The sequence below is a fragment of the Sceloporus occidentalis genome, unplaced genomic scaffold (genome assembly GCF_023333645.1).
Source record: "Sceloporus occidentalis isolate IW3139 unplaced genomic scaffold, rSceOcc1.0.p SCAF_1, whole genome shotgun sequence".
Classification (NCBI taxonomy): Eukaryota; Metazoa; Chordata; class Lepidosauria; order Squamata; family Phrynosomatidae; genus Sceloporus; species Sceloporus occidentalis.
Window position 1 is genome coordinate 169,132,514 of NW_028316981.1, and position 17,084 is coordinate 169,149,597.

Consider the following 17,084-nt stretch of genomic DNA (forward strand, 5'->3'; position numbering starts at 1 on the left):
TGGTGTAAGTGGGACGAGGATCAGTGGGAAGAGAGAGACCCCACTTTTTTTAAAAAAACAAACTAAAATTTCAATTTAAATTTTTTTAAAATTATTTTTTTAAAAAATAAAATTTTATTCTTTTAATATTGTCTTTAAAAACATCACATTTTGTCAAATTTTCATTTTAACCATGTGAAACTATGGGCCTGTTACAGACAGCCAAAATAAAGCTGCTTCGAGTCACAGTGGAGGTATGGTGTTTCAATGATGCATGCGTCCTAAGAGTCCAGAAGTTGCACCAAAGCCACACTCCAGCCCTAAGGACTGGAGCGTGGCTTTGGTGTGGCTTCTGGACTCTTAGGACGCATGCATCATTGAAACACCATAGCTCCACTGTAACTCGAAGCAGCTTTATTTTGGCTGTCTGTAACAGGCCTATGTATAGGTAAACTATGTATAGGTATAGACTTTGTGTTATTATAATTTAAACTTTAATTTTAATTTCGCTATCTATTTATTTTACAACTGTTGCCATTACTTTTTTGCGGGGTTTTTGTGCTATGCGGCCATGTTCTAGACGAGTTTATTCCTGATGTTTCGGCAGCATCTGTGGATGGCATCTTTCTCAGAAGATGACATCCACAGATGCTGGTGAAACATCACTAATAAACTCTTCCAGAACATGGCCACATAGCACAAAAACCCCGCAAAAAACTATGGATTCCAGCCATGAAAGCCTTAAGTTTCACATTGTTGCATTTCATTCTATGATGCAATTAGTCCTCTGTATCCAGGGATTTTTTAATGCACAGATTGAAGCATCCACGGTTTGAAAATATTTTTTAAATGTATAAATTCTAAAAAGCATACCTTCATTTTGTCAGTTTATACAAGGGACACCATTTAATGTATTTACACATGTAGGAGATTTTTTTCCTAATTAACCAGAGACATTCTTCTTACCTGCCAGATAGAAATAATCTGTCCCTTACTCTAATTTATTACAAAAGTTAACTATTACCTGCATCCTAATCCAAAGGTCAGTTGATTTATCAAACCATGTAATAATTAACGATCCTGCATTTTCCACTACCTGCTTCTTTGCCTTTAAAAGTAAGAGACTTGTATGGTTCAAGCTGTCAATTGATTCGACCACACTGTCAGTGTCAATTGAATTGACCAGCAATGTCAGTTCAATTGATCAGGATCAATTAAACTGTTCATACCAGACGGCTGGCTATTTTCTGATTTCTCTACAAGTGGCTCCCAAACCAGGGACTTCCTCCCACCTTTGCCCTACTTACCTGCTCAGCAAGAGCTCCAAGGTGCACTGAACATCCCCAAGGGATCCTGGTAAGTACTGGGCAGCTCCTTGTCCATGGCTTAGTGAGAGCATGTGGAGGAGCTTTACAGGGATCAGGTTAGTAAGTTTGGCTTATATCTCCTGGCCCATTGGGAAGTTCAAAAAGGTTGAGCAAAGAGGCTTTAAGGTTCAGCCAAATAGGAGAGTTAAGGAAGTTTAAAAGGATGAACAGAATAGAAAGAAAAATCCTAAAGTCAGAATCCTAGAAGTAGCCTGGCTTTGAACTCTACCTCAGCTGAAAGGTGGAGGGAATGCCAAGAAACTCCTAAAGATCTTGGCCAATTCAATTTGGAGCAGATGGTTTTAACCCAGATTCTTGAGTAGAAACTTGGGCTAAAAATTGGGTCTAAACTTTAAGCCCATCACGTTTAAGAGGCTTTACAACTTCATGACAGAGTTAGAGGACAGTCTTCCAAAGAAAGGAACAGTACCTTTTCTCAGCTATTCTGCCCTTCATCCTCCCACTGGAGGATAAGAAACGGATATGCTCCTAAAATTGCAAGGGCTTCCCTCAATAGAATGGAGAGAGAGATTAGAGAGTTGGTAGCCCAAGTCAACCTCCTCAAGGAGGAAATTTCTATTTTGGCAGCAAAGATCCAAAAATTGAGAGTACCATCCAATCAAGAACAAACCCTTTTCTCCATCACAGAACCTTGTGTGATGGCAGATTTGTTAGGATCTTTAGAATCATCATAGAATCATAGAATTGGAAGAGACCGCAAGGGCCATCCAGTCCAACACCCTGCCATGCAGGAACTCTCAATCAAAGCATCCCGACAGATGGCCATCCAGCCTCTGTTTAAAGACCTCTAAGGAAGGAGACTCCACTACACTCCGAGGAAGTTTGTTCCACTGTCGAACAGCCCTTACTGTCAGGAAGTTCCTCCTAACGTTGAGATGGAATCTCTTTTCCTGGAGGTTGCATCCTTTTTTCCGTGTTCTAGTCTCTGGAGCAGCAGAAAAGAAGCTTGCTCCCTCCTCAATATGACACCCCTTCAAATATTTAAACAGGGTTATCATATCACCTCTTAACCTTCTGTTCTCCAGGCTAAACATCCCCAGCTCCCTAAGTCGTTCCTCATAGGCCATGGTTTCCAGACCCTGCACCATTTTAGTCACCCTCCTTTGGACATGCTCCCGTTTCTCAACATCCTTTTTGAATTGTGGTGCCCAGAACTGGACACATTATTCCAAGTGGGGCCTGATCAAAGCAGAATAGAGTGGGCACTATTACTTCCCTTGATCTAGACACTATACTTCTGTTGATGCAGCCTAAAATCATATTGGCTTTGTTAGCTGCCACATTGCACTGTTGACTCATGTTCAGTTTGTGGTCCTTGGACTCCTAGATCCCTTTCACAAATAGTCTCATTCAGCCAGGTGTCACCCATCCTATATCTGTTCATTTCATTTTTCCACCCCAAGTGCAGTACCTTACATTTCTCCGAGTTGAAATTCATTTTGTTAGCTTTGGCCCAGCATTCTAATCTATCAAGGTCATTTTGAATTTTGATCCTGTCCTCTGGGGTATTAGCTACTCCTCCTAATTTGGTGTCATTTGCAAATTTGATAATTATGCCCCCAATTCTGTCATCCAAGTCATTGATTAAGATTTTGACAGCACTGGGCCCAGGACAGAGCCTTGTGGACCTCACTGGTCACTTCTCTCCTTTGGGTTCGGCCGGTCGACCAATTACAAATCCATGTAACAGTTAGTTTGGCCCCATTCCCACTGGCTCATTTACCCTGGATGGAACTGGGCAGATTCACACACCCCTCCCGAATCCATCCAGAAGCAAAGGCCCACTAATTTACCTTATTCGAGGTAATTTACCCCTGAATGCCATTGCAGCTAGATATTTGTGGTACCGGTTTAAAATGGAGCCTCCTTTCTTGTCAATCAAATTCACTTCCGCTTTTGTCAGAGGTGACATTTCCTACAGTCATTGGCTAACAGAATGGGGGCTTTCCCCCCTCCTTTTAAAAAAAAATACTGGTGGCAGCATTCGCATATTTTGTCAACTTGTAAGCAGGGGGACTTTGGGAGGCCAGCAGAAGTCGAGGAACCAAGGCAGGCAGCTCCTGCAGGATCCAGGCAACTTCCCCCACTTGCCACTGCCCAGCTCCTGCTCTTGCTCTGGAGGGAGGGAGGGAGGGAGGGCCTGTCAGTCGGTGCTCCATGGCTGCTCCCACCACCACTGCTGTCCAACATCCTCCTCCTCGGCCCCACGGCACATAGTCGTGCAGCAGAGACCAGGAGGCAGCAGAGGGAGACAGGGAAGGAGGCCACACCCTCCAACTGGATTGAGCCCGGAGGGAGGGAAAGCCGGCTGGCTGAGCGGCTGAGGGCCCCCTCCTGGCCTGCCTTGCCCATCTGCCTGCCTGCCTTGGGGGCCAAGGGTCTTCGGCTCCTGGGGGTCACTCCCAGTCTACCCTGCCTCCTGTGCATTCCTCCTCCTCCTCCTCCTCTACTCTGCTCTTCTTCTTCCTTGGCTGCAGGTGCAGAGGAAGCAGGGAGAGGAGGAAGAAGAGGAACAAGAAAAGGAAGAGAAGGTTGAAAAGGAGGAGGAAGAGGAAGTCAGGAGGAGGAGGAGGAGGAGGAGAAAGAGCCCCTGTGGGTGGTGGCATTGGCGGAGGGGAAGGAGGAGGAGGGAGAAGGAGAATGAAGAAGAGCAGAGAAGAGGAAGAGCAGGAGGAAAAAAAGGAGGGCAAGCAGCAGTAGGAGGGGGAGAGAGGGATAAGAGGGGGAGGAGGAAGGCAGAGAAGGCAATGGAAGAGGAAAAGGAAGAGCTGCAGCATGCACATAATCTGTCATTACAACAACAACAAAAAAAGAGAAACAGCCGCTTGCAAAAAGCCGGCAGAAGAGGGGAGGCATGATCCTCCCACTGCCCACCCTCTGACCTAAATCCCTCCCTGAACTTGACCTGATCATGACCGGGGCTGAGTTCTCATTTGCCGGCAGCAGGGAAGAGCCATTTTTTTCAAAAACAAAGGGTAAATAGTCCACTTTAAAAAAAATGTGCAAATGGCAGGGACGTAGCTAGGATTTTAGGAAGGGGGGGGTCCAGACTAAGTGCCACCATTATAATGGGGCTTGGGTGCGGCGGCGCAGCAGCACACACCATTCATTTTTCTAATGGAAGGGGGGGTCCGGACCCCAAGAACCCCCCCCCCCCGGCTACGTCCCTGCTAAGGGGGATTTACCCTGAATCTCTTGTGAAAGCCCCTGATCGAGTTGCATTAAAATCAGCGTGAGTGAGAACTTCCAACTTTTAAACTGGTTTGGGAACCGGGCTAAAATGTAGTTTGAATGACCCCTTTGTCTAGCCCACATTTCACTAGCTTGTTTGAAAGAATGTCATGGGGAACCCTTTCAAAGGCCTTACTGAAATCAAGATATACTATATCCACAGCACTGCATACATCTACCTTCATCTTTAAACCAAGAAATGAACATAACATGGATGCTTTGAGCTGCAAATAACTATCCATATGCTGCAGGCTCTCATCTGACACAGCTGGCTAGGCTGTGCATGTCTTCCATGGATAGGGTTGCCATAATTGTCCACTAAAACCTGGGACAAAGTGTGGAACAAAATCTAGACCAAACTGTAGGACAACAGCAGGACAAAACTCAGCCCAAAATGAAGGACATTTAAGAAAAATGTAGGACCTTAAATGTCCTACGTTTTGGGCTGAGTTTTGTCCTGCAGTTGTCCTACAGTTTGGTCTAGATTTTGTCCTACATTTTGTCTTGGGTTTTAGTAGACAATTATGGCAACTCTATCATGGACAGAGACAAGCTGGAAGCAGCAGTGATGTGTCAAGACCTTTTGTCCCAAGATATATACTCTTGGATGGGATGCATCTTGAGCCTGTTGTGGCCAGGACAACTGGCTGAGGATTTATACTGTGCAGAAGAGCAAAACACAAATGAAGACCCAGAAACATACATGGCTAGAAAAATGTTGCTTACAAGAATAGCTCTCCCCTCCAAAGCTATGGATAAAGGGTTCATGGGTGAAATATGTAGAGAACTTCATCCCAAGAGCAAGGAGTCTCTGGAATGCCAACTCAAGGAGTCAGAGCTAGTAATGTAAAGAATATTCATCAAAATTCGAAAAACAGTAGAGATATCTGTTATTCGAAAATTTCGAAAGCATTTTAAAGAGTAGAAATTCTGAGCACTTCTCGATGAAAGAGTAAGAATTTTGATTTTTAATCATTTCCAAATGAAGTGAAGGGACAGGACCTTTCAGCTGACACTTCGATGGCCATGATTTGCATAACCAAAGCTACCATTCATACTGGGTTTTACCAGAGGCTATTTCCTTTATTAGAGTGAAGTTCCCTACCCTATTTTTGCCCACAGCTTTGTTTGAAAAACAAAAGACAACAAAAGGAGAGAGCATTTTGTGTGTAGGTGGTGGTAGATACTTTCAGACCCTCTCCCCTTTCTCATCATGCTCTCCCATTCAAATTCTCACAGAAGAGAAGAAGGAGGTGTGGGTGAAATCCTATGGATGTCCAAGGGTCATCGCGTCCAACCCCCTTCTTGGATACATCGCACTCTCTCATTCATGGATATTCTGGACTCTTCTTGCCAATAATGATGATGATGATGATGATGATTGCACGATAGGTTTGCCTTAGCATCATCATAAGAGAGGTGCAGAGATAGAGTTGACCATGCCTGCCTCTGAGGCTGAGAGAGTGTGACCCTCACAAAAGAGAAGAAGGGGCGGGGCGCAGCACAATGGTAGGAATTCTGGGATGGATAAAACCTAGCATTCAAAGGGATTCCTAAGGGTCATGCAACCCCCCTTCTACCATGAAGGAATACCTAGGAGTTGGAGTTGAAGCTGAGAGCATGTGACTTTCCCAAGGTCACCCAGTGAATTTCTATGTTGAAGTGGGAGGCTGGAGTGCTAATCCCAGCTCAGCCATGTAAATCCAGAGGGTGACCCTGGGTAAGTCACACTCTCTCGCTCATGGATATTCTGCACAAAGCAAATATTTTTTTAAAAAATTCTCATCAAGCTCTCAATGGACAAGAAGAAAAAAATGGCTTGTCAAATGAGCTATTTGCGGGTTGGGAAACCTTTTCCCAGTTCTCCCCTCCAAGGCTATGGATAAAGAGTTCATGGGTGAAATATGTAGAGAACTTCATCCCAAGAGCAAGGATTCTCTGGAATGCCAACTCAAGGAGTCAGAGCTATTTGTAGGTTGGGTTCCCGCACCTAAGGTGGCTCTCTTCAAAATTTCGTCTGATGCTAGCACAGAGGCAAGAAAGGACCCTAGCCCAAAAAAAGAAAGCTAGAGAAAATCCCCTTAAAAGACACTTTTTAAGTCCACCTAAAAGCCCCACACAGGCTTCTCTCATTCCCCAAAGAGAGATGAAAACAGCAGAAGTCCTGCCTCACCCCAGCAAACAGAAACTGTCAGAGAACCCCAAGGGACTCCATTTCAGGAGCCCCTATGCTACTAGCTGCTCTGCAAACCTCAGGAAAGCAAGCCGCCCTTGCCCAAACCAAAAGAAAAATGTCTCCCTTTCTTCTGGAGACACCTCTGCTACTGTTCAGACTACCTTCCGCAAACAGAGAGACCAGAGTCATACCCCAAATGAGCACTTTGAGGCCGAGAGGGTCAAAACCCCAGAAAACAGGGCAGGAGCTCAACCAAAAAACACCAAGCTTTGGAAAGCCTTCCAGCCAGACATGCCAGAGAGAGGAAAACTCAGAGCTTATCCTTCCCACCCCCGTGGTTCGAATTGGAGTGGCACTGGGCAATGTGTGCCCTGGAAGAGGCAAAAGCCCAGCTCCCTGGAAGAAAAACAGAAATGAGTGACACTGTCTCAGCTTCAGACCAGCTCCTTGACCAAGAGGTGAGCCACACTGTTTGAAGCTCGACTCCCCCAGCCCTCACCACATGGCGAGGAATAAAGGCCACAGGTGGTTGTTTTTGGAAAGGAATCTGCCCTTTGAGAAACATAAAACCCTGCAGGCATTTTAGGCATTGCAGAGAACTTTTGTAAATGTTGGGATCTTAGAAGACAGGGGGGGTGTTCCCACTTGCGATTTACAACGCTTTAAAATACACCGGTATCAGTTAAATCGATTCAAAATAACCCTGGTCTTATCCCGCGTTCCGAATCACTTTTTTTCCCCGTTCTCATTTACCAACTGATTTGCTTTAAGTGATCCTCTTTCGTTCCTATTCAAATAAAACGGTGTTTATATAAACCGGTTTTAGCCTTATTTCGTTCCCACTCACCATTCTGGGGCTGTCAATCAAAGCAACGTCATCATAATGTCACTTTTAAATTTCGCGGTTTGTTATAAAAGAGCCAATGAGGAGGCGCTTAAAGTGCTGAGTCCTGCAATTATTCATGGGGAAGGATGGTTGAGGGAGAGAAAACTGCCTCCCCAAAGCACTTCTGCTGCCTTGGGAAAAGACCTCAGGCTGGGGGAGGCTGCAGGCAAAGCGAATTTAGGGAAAGCTGCTTCCAGAGGAACTATGGGATAGGAGCACTCTTCCCAAAGATTCTCTTTCCAGGGTTGGAGGAGAAGGCAGATTCCATTTGGGAAAGAGAGATGGAAAGGCTCTATTCCCCCCCCCCCCATTGCAACCTCCCCTCTCTGTGTGGGGAGAGCCTTTCCATCTCTCTTTCCTAATCTGGGGAGACACAGGAAAGAGCTTCGGTTCCCTAAATTCGCTTTGGCTGCCCCATGGGGAGAGACTCTTTGGGGAAGAGTGCTCCCTGGGCTGTCTTGGGAGCCATGAAGCAGGGATTTCCTGCGAAACCCTTCCCATAGTTCCTCTGGAAAGAGCTTTGGTTCCCTAAATTTGCTTTGTATGCCCCATGGGGAGAGAATCTTTGGGAAAGATTGCGCAGCCTGATGAGCAGGAGCAATTATTTTGATATGGCACCCATCAATTGCTCCAACAACTTGAGGAAATCCTAACTCTGCAAAACTGGCCATGACTTAAGAATAAAACATATAAACAAAGCATGAGTCTTTTTTATTGACATAAACATTGAAAATCTCCTATAGAAAACCACCACATCAGTATCAAACAGTATAAATATCAATCACTGCAGAGCTATCTAAGAATAGTAATAGAATAGGATTCCAGTAAGCAGGCTTTTGCCATCACCAGAGGCTGAGAGAGTGTGACTGGCCCAAGGTGACCAAAGAGTCATAATCCAGCACTCAAACCCCTTTCAACATGCTGGCGATTACTATGCTATGAGAAAGAGAGAGAGAGAGAAAGAGAGAGACATGCAGACAGACTAATTAGATAGGTACATTGGCTAGACAGAGAGACAGACTGGATAATTAGATGATAGATAGATAGATAGATAGATAGATAGATAGATAGATAGATAGATGTATATGAGTAGATAAATACATACATGGTTGGACAGACAGAGAGACAGACAGGATACATACAGATGGATGGATAGAATAGAGAGATTTAAACACTGGCTAAACAGACTGAAATAGAATAGAATGGGCTGTCTTGGGAGCCATGAAGCAGGGATTTCCTGCAAAACCCATCCCATAGTTCCTCTGGAAAGAGCTTCGGTTCCCTAAATTCGCTTTGTACGCCCCATGGGGAGAGAATCTTTGGGGAAGATTGCGCACCCTGATGAGCAGGAGCAATGATTTTGATGTGGCACCCATTAATTGCTCCAACAACTTGAGGAAATCCTAACTCTGCAAAACTGGCCATGACTTAAGAATAAAACATATAAACAAAGCATAAGTCTTTTTTATTGACATAAACATTGAAAATCTCCTATAGAAAACCACCACATCAGTATCAAACAGTATAAATATCAATCACTGCAGAGCTATCTAAGAATAGTGAGTAATAGAATAGGATTCCAGTAAGCAGGCTTTTGCCATCACCAGAGGCTGAGAGAGTGTGACTGGCCCAAGGTGACCAAAGAGTCATAATCCAGCGCTCAAACCCCTTTCAACACGCTGGCGATTACTATGCTATGAGAGAGAGAGAGAGAGAGAGAGAGAGAGAGATGCAGACAGACTAATTAGATAAATACATTGGCTAGATAGAGAGATAGACCGGATAATTAGATAGACAGACAGACAGACAGACAGATGGAAAGATAGTCTGGATAGGTAGATGGGATAGTTAGATAGACAGACTGATAGATAGTTAGACAGACAGACAGACAGATAGATGGATGTATGGATAGATAGATATACAGATACATGGTTGGACAGGCAGATAGATGTACTGGACAAGTATATTGAATGGGCAGATGGGTGGATGGATGGATGGATGGATGGATAGATAGATAGATGATAGATAGATAGATAGATGATAGATAGATAGATAGATAGATAGATAGATAGATAGATAGATGGATGTATATGGGTATATAGATACATACATTACATGGTTAGACAGACAGAGAGACAGACAGGATACATACAGATGGATGGATAGAATAGAGAGATTTAAACACTGGCTAAACAGACTGAAATAGAATAGAATGGGCAGTCTTGGGAGCCATGAATTCCCCAAATTCACTTTGGCTGCCCCATTGATCTCTGGGCTGTCCTCCAAAGCCCATCTGGTGCTCAGGCAGAGGTGAAAAAGAAAAAACAGTTAAAAATGGTGTTCAATGGCTCTCCTCACATGTCGGTTTATGAAAGAGGAGCAGAGGGGAGGTTGCAATCCACCGGAGGAAAGGCTATTATGCGAATGGAAGAAAATGGTGCTGGCGATGCAGAAACACACCAAAGAGGGTTACACCCCCAGGCCAGCCCATCGCGCTCTGCTCCTCCCATCCAGATGACCCGATTCAAAGGCCGAAACGTTCCTATTTACATACTCCGAATCCTGTCCCGAATCAAGGAAAAAATGTAGGTTCGACCCTTCTATTTTTTTAACACGGGTTATATGCCTTTAACACGGATTTAATTAAAATCCGATTGACGAATCGCATTTTAGTGGGAATGATTGCGGGTTGCTCTAGAACTGTTCTAGACTTAATTCGGTTTCTAATAGGAACGATGTACTTTGGATTCGATTTGTAACACGGAGTATAAGCCAGTGAGAACACCCCCCCCCAAAAAAAAAGTCCAGTTTATGCACTAGTGTGTGGTCAGTGGTTTGGTCAGTGGCTGAACCCCAGCATTGGAAGTCCTTTCCAAGGGAGTGTTACTTCCTCACAAGAGACTTTCTGGGAGTCAGAAGGAGGGATAGAAATATTTTTAAATAAATAAATTTTCAGCTTTCACAATGAAATTTACTGATAATTCAAACAGGAAAATGACTCAGATATCAGATATCTAGCAAATACTCTTCATCAAAGACAAAATTTCCAAATGTGGATGTAGATAAAACTGGCAGTCAGAGTGAAGCAGCTGGCTTTGAGTTTGCAATTTAGCATGATAAATGTCATCTTATCCCTAATGAGTGCCAATTCTTTCCTTCCAGGTGAGAGTTTCCTCCCCTTCTGTTCACTGAATCATCTGACAAGCTGGCCAGACCGTCAACCTCAACGAATGCAGCTTTGAATTCAGTATCAACATGGAGCTAGGAAAGATAGGTCCTGAAGAAGGTGTGAGACAAAGGAGAACACAAGGGCAGGTCAAAGAGAAACAGGAACCACGGCAAGTGACACTGATGGTGAAACTTTTGGGGGCCATGTGCCCAAACTAATTTTCTTTCCCAGCACCAGGTAACCACCCCCCCTGGTGTTGGGGCCGTGACTTTTGCCCTCTGTGGCTGGGACTTCTCCTCTGCCCTTTCCCCAGCCTCTGAGAGACAGCTAGAATTCAGGGAAAGTCTGGCAGAGTGGACGATGGACACACACTTCTTTCCCGGCTGCCCTTCTCCTGGCTTGGAAGCCAGGAAAGGTCCCTGGGGAGAAGGAGGAAAAGGCACATGCCTGTTCCTCCTCTTCTCAGACCTTTCCCTGTCTCTAGCTGTCTCTCCAGAGGCAACTGGGGGCTGAGAAAGATCCTTTGGAGGAGCAATGGGTATGTGCCAGTCACTCCCCTTGTCTTTTCCCAGTCCCCAGCTGTCCCTGAGACACCTGAAGTCCGGGAAACAACCGGGAGGAGGAGCGACAGGTGTACGCCTGTGGCTCCTTCTCCCCAGTGCCCTTTTCCCAACTTCCAGCTGTCTCAGAGAGGCAGCTGGAAGTTGTGAGAAAGCAAGGAGGAGGAGCCAGAGGTGCACACATGTGGCTCCTCCCCAGTGCCATTTTCCAGCTTCCCTTGTCTCTCAGAGATGGCTGAAGACTGGGAACGGGCAGAGAGGAGAAGCAATAGTTTTGTGCCTCTGGCTTCTCCTCCCTGCCTTCTCCTGGCTTCCAACTGGCTCTCTGAGACAGCTGGAAGCAAGGGAAAGGGCACTGGGGAGAAGGCGCCACAGGCCACAGGCAAGAATGAGGAACAGAGATGCAGCTGGAAGTCGTGGGAAGGCAGGAAGGAGGAGCCAGAGACACACACCTGTGGCTCCTTCTCTCCAGCGCCATTTCCCAGCTTCCACCTGCCTCCGAGAGATAGCTAAAGGCTGAGAAATGGGAGAGAGGAGGAGCAATGGGTGCGCATGGACCTTTTCTTCCTCCTCCCTGACCCATGCTGAGCAACATGGCGTTGTGTGCCACCCATAGCACACGTGCCATAGGTTCTCCTTTAGAGATCTAAACTATGCCAGCTTCTATATGAAAACCTTCTAAATCAGAATATAGTGCGCCCATGTTATATGTGGGCATGCTTTACGCAGCTTTTAGCATATGCTGAAAGCTGCACCAGAAGAAGGGATAATGGTGCACATGCCGCAGCATGCGCAAACCCCATTCATTCTAATGGGGCTGGAGCATACACAGAAATCCCTTTATGTGGCAGGTGGGGGTCTGGAACAGATCCCCTCATATGGGAAGGGACCATTGTATAGTCCTTGACCAGTGGCTTCATCAGGGGGTGAAGGGGATATACCCAGTGGGAGTATACACTTGGTGGCTGGTACACCCAGTGGGGCTGGCAAGATTTCTGGGTGAGTGAGAAATGGCATTACATCCCTTTCCTGCTTGCCCAGAAGCCATGTGAGACCCCCAAATGGCCCTCTGTAAGCAGCAGGGGCTGCTCTGGGGGCAGCACACTTTTGTTTAGGTTCTGGTGCAGCTGCTCCTCTGAACAGCCATGCCAGATTCCCAGTGCCCCTTCTTGGAAGGCACTGCATGGGGAGGCAGTGTCTTTCCTTTACAGCCTGGCACAGTTGCTCCCTTGAGCAGCTGCCCTGGACCCTGTACAGCACCACCTCCCCAAGCAATAGTCTTACCAGATGGTGGCCAGCCAGCCAGGGGGCAGGCAAGCAAGGCATTGGTAGGGAGGGCAGTGGGGCAGTCTCCCCCATCTGCTATCCTCCTGTACCGGTTACACCAATCACAGGGATGCCACGGTCCTTGCCCACAAGCTTACAATCTAAAACACACATGCAATACAAATGAGAAAGAACAGAATTGGAAAAGAAGCAAAACAAGGCACCAGTTAAAGTCACATAGTAATCCTAATAAAAATCAGAATGAATGGGAAAAGTTCAGTGCAGGAAGTCATATAAAAGTCAACCAGTCATGGATGCACAGAGTTGGTGCCTTTTTGTCTGCTGCACCCAGTGGAATGGCAGCAAATAGATGGCCATTGTGGGGCCAAGAAACTGGTAGAATTAGAGAAATAATGCTAATCATGGCCTATCTTGAAATCCCACAGAGAGAAGAGGCCACTACTGTACAGGCAGAAAGTCTTTGTTGAAAGCCGGTCCTTATTTGAGTAAGTATGTCTTTCCCTCTTTCCAACCCCTGGCAGGAAAGATAAATAATTACAGGGACACTGTATCATGACTGGCTCTAGCGTTCAACAGGCATATGATCTTGGACAGATTTCTTTCATTCCAATATAGTTCTCCCTCTTGCTTTCTGATACTTCCCACGTACAAATCAAACCACCTCCTCCTCACCTCTACATGGCAACCTGCTGCAGTCACAGTAGTAGGCAATCCCTTTTTCTCTATGTCTCTGCCATTTCCAATGTCTCCTTTCCCATTCCTTGCCAGTAGTCTGAATTGATCACTTGTAAGGGGGTTCGCCCACACCCCACAGCTCTTTCTGTTGCTCTCTTTGTTTTGGCTTTTTATTTTTATTTGTGTCTTAGGCCATTCCCATTTATTCTCCACACACTAATTGTAAATTATGCTCTGTCTGTATAATAATTATACTCTGTCATTATGAGATAAAACTAGGACCAGGAGGCTATTAGAAGCTGGAGAAAAACCTCAGGTTTGCAGAATAAAAATCCCATTACCGTTTACGTAGCACAATAAGGTTCTGCACAGGATCTACCATCAGTTTATTTTGTAATTACACTATATCAGGGGTCAGCAACCCCTGGCCCGCGGGCCGCATCCAGCTCAGCAAGGCCTCAGGACCGGCTCCAGCACGGACCTGCCGCCAATTGCTGCAGGCGCAGGGCCTTTGGCCTCTCGCGCGAGTGGCCTTTGACCCTGCCAAAGGCCCTGTGCCCTCGTGCGAGAGGCCGAAGCCCCCGCGCCCTCTTGTTCGAGGGCGCGGGGCCTTTGGGAAAGAAGAGGCCTCCAGCGTTGGTGGCCCCCACCGGCGGCTCTTTCCCGGCCTCTGATGGGGCTTGGGCCCCGTCAGGGGCCGGGAAAGAGGAGGAGGCCTCCAGCACTGGTGGCCCCCCCGCTGGCTCTTTCCCGGCCTCTGACGGGGCTTGGGCCCCATCAGGGGCCGGGAAAGAGGAGGAGGCCTCCAGCGCTGGGCCCCCCCGCCGGCTCTTTCCTGGCCTGTAGGAGCCCTGCTGCGGTCGCCGGAGCCCTCCAACAGGGCTCCAGGGGCCGCAGCAGGCCTGTAGGAGGTCATGCAGCCCCAGGCCTCCCTCCAGAGAGAGATGCCTGGGGCTGCAAGGTCCGTGGAGGAGCCCAGGAGGCGGCCTGCCACTCTGGGGCTCAGTTGCGGCCCTTGCAGCCCCAGGCGTCCCTCCGGAGAGAGATACCTGGGGCTGCAAGGGCCGTGGAGGAGCCCAGGAGGCGGCCTGCCACTCCGGGGCTCAGTTGCGGCCCTTGCAGCCCCAGGCGTCCCTCCGGAGAGAGATACCTGGGGCTGCAAGGTCCGTGGAGGAGCCCAGGAGGCGGCCTGCCACTCCGGGGCTCAGTCGCGGCCCTTGCAGCCCCAGGCCTCCCTCCAGAGAGAGAGATCTGGGGCTGCAAAGGCCGTGGAGGAGCCCAGGACGGCGGCGTGCCCAAGCCCTTCCCTTCGGCCGAAATGGCCCCTTGGCCCTTTCGGCTGAAGGGAAGAGCCGAAGGGAAAGGCCTGGGACGGGTGCCCAAGCCCTTCCCTTTGGCCTCCCTCCCCTTTGGCCGAAAGGGCCCCTTGGAGCCTGTTCGGCCGAAGGAAGGGACCGAGGAGGAGAGGGCAGGCACACAGGAGAAGCCCTGAGGAAAGGAGGAGGGGCTGCCGGCCTCATCCTCTTCCTCCCTGCGGGGCTTCAGCAGACCTGAGGTGTCCTTCGGAGGACACCTCAGGCCTGGCGAAGCCCCGAGGAAAGGAGCAGGGGCCGCGCGCCTGTTGCTCCTGCACCTCATGGTCCCTTACTGGTCCCCAGCTGTCTCTGAGAGGAAGGGCAGGAGGAGCAGGCGCACGCCTTTCACCCCTCTCCCAATGCCCCCCCCAACTTCTAGCTGTCTCTCAGACAGCTGGAGGTCGGGAAAGGGAGCACAGAAAGCCCCACCCCCAGAGGGTGGAAGCTCCATCCCGGCACATGGCCCTGCCCCCGGAGGGTGGAAGCTCCCCCTGGCTTCAGCCCCCCCAGTTGTCTGAGGGACAGCAACCCGGCCCCCAGCTCAAAAAGGTTGCCTACTCCTGCTCTATATGTTATGAATATCTGTTTTGCATCTCTTTTCTAGCAATTTTAAATATTCCCCCCCCCTCACAAATGAAATTCAAGGCAATAATCTTTAAACATACATTTATCTAGATTCCTAATGGCTGTCAGGAAATCTGATAAAACTACCCTGGGACTAAATTCAACCACTTTATCTCCAGTCTCCCAGAAATCTACTTATGAATGCATAAAGCTGATCTGCTAGCAGTCGTGTTCTTCTCTCTATCTCTTTTACAGTGAGCTTCTGGAAGTACAGCATTTCCGCACCATCTACAACATTTTTGCGGCCATTCTCTGTATCTTTGTTCTCAGGACAGTCATTGTGGATTCCCTTGATAGAGGACGGTATGGTTCACAAGTGAGATTAAGGAATTTCCTGTGTTATATACTAATGCAATGAATAGTTGCTTACCAGGGAAGTAGAGACTTGGGATCTGGTATTTCTCCTCAATAATAAGAAACACTGAAATAATATTTTTTAAAAATGAGATTGCCATGCTGATCAATGAGAAAAGTCCAAACTCCACAGTGGGGGGATACCTTTATTATGGCCAACTACACACCACAAAAGTGTGCAAGCCTCTGTGTTCTCCAGAAGTCTTCATCAGCATAAATGATACCCACTCTTGCCAATTAATTGGTGGTAAAATCTGAAAAGGAAAAGGGATGGAAAGTGAGATTTGGATGTGCCTGAAACTGAAACTTTTAAGAGATTACAGTACTCTGTCTTGATGTTTCACAGAAGTCCTCCTGCTTTTATTATCCTGGTCCTGGTTCCTGTGTACTCACACCTTCCTTCTGTCTTTCACAGTTTTGTCCTAGATTTTGAGCTGTTCATCTTTGTGTTTGGACAGCTGCACATGGCACTCTTGGCTTGGCTTGTCATGTTCCTCTATACCTTATTGGTGCCCTACAAGGTCCTGCAAATCTGGACCAGCTCCTTGAAGACTTTCCAGTTCCCCACTTTCCTCACAGTTGCTGCAGCAATGGTATTGCTGGTCTGCCATGCCATTGTTTTGGGCTTCTATCCCATCTACACTGTCATCTCCCAGCCTTTTGGGCCTGGCTCCCGTTTCATCATCATCTGTGAGCAGGTGTGACTCAAGGGATATGGGTCAATGGGGGATGAGCTTCTAAGGGCCAGGAAAGGGACATTATTGGAGAAAATCTACTAGTAATTTTAGCTGAAATTGTATCTTTGAATGCCCAGAATACAGACCCCTGGCATACATACAGCCTCCAAGGAAGACTGACGATATCTCCAGTGACAAAAATGTTTATACTTATACATAGATAGAAATCATTTTAGAAAACTAGATTCCTGCCATTTTACAGAAAAGACTGGGCAGTGTCTCTCTAAACTCAGAGGGGCCCTGTCCAGTCTTTTCTGTAAAATGGCAGGAACCTACTTTTCTAAAATGGCAACAATGGGAGAATGGTTATGCTCCTGCTTGTTGCTCACAGAAAAAGGGGCTTCCTAAACTTGCATTGCATAGATTGCCCAGCACTGTCACAATCACAGCTGCTGGTGTTTGGCTTTGTGTGAAGTTGTCATATTTGGAAAGTCAGCATGGACAAGAAGGAAGAGAACAGGTCATCTATACCTGAGCCAGGGGCTTCTCAAAGCCAAGCCAGAGGAAGTAGCTTCATAAGATGAGGTGGAGCTTGATTGTACCCTTGTGTCACCTGCTCCATGCTGAGCTGGCAGGTAGGTATAATGCCAGTCCTTGACTGTCCATAGTGGTGGTGCTGAAGCTAAGGCAAGATCATAATTGTTTCCTTTGCCAAACCATCAG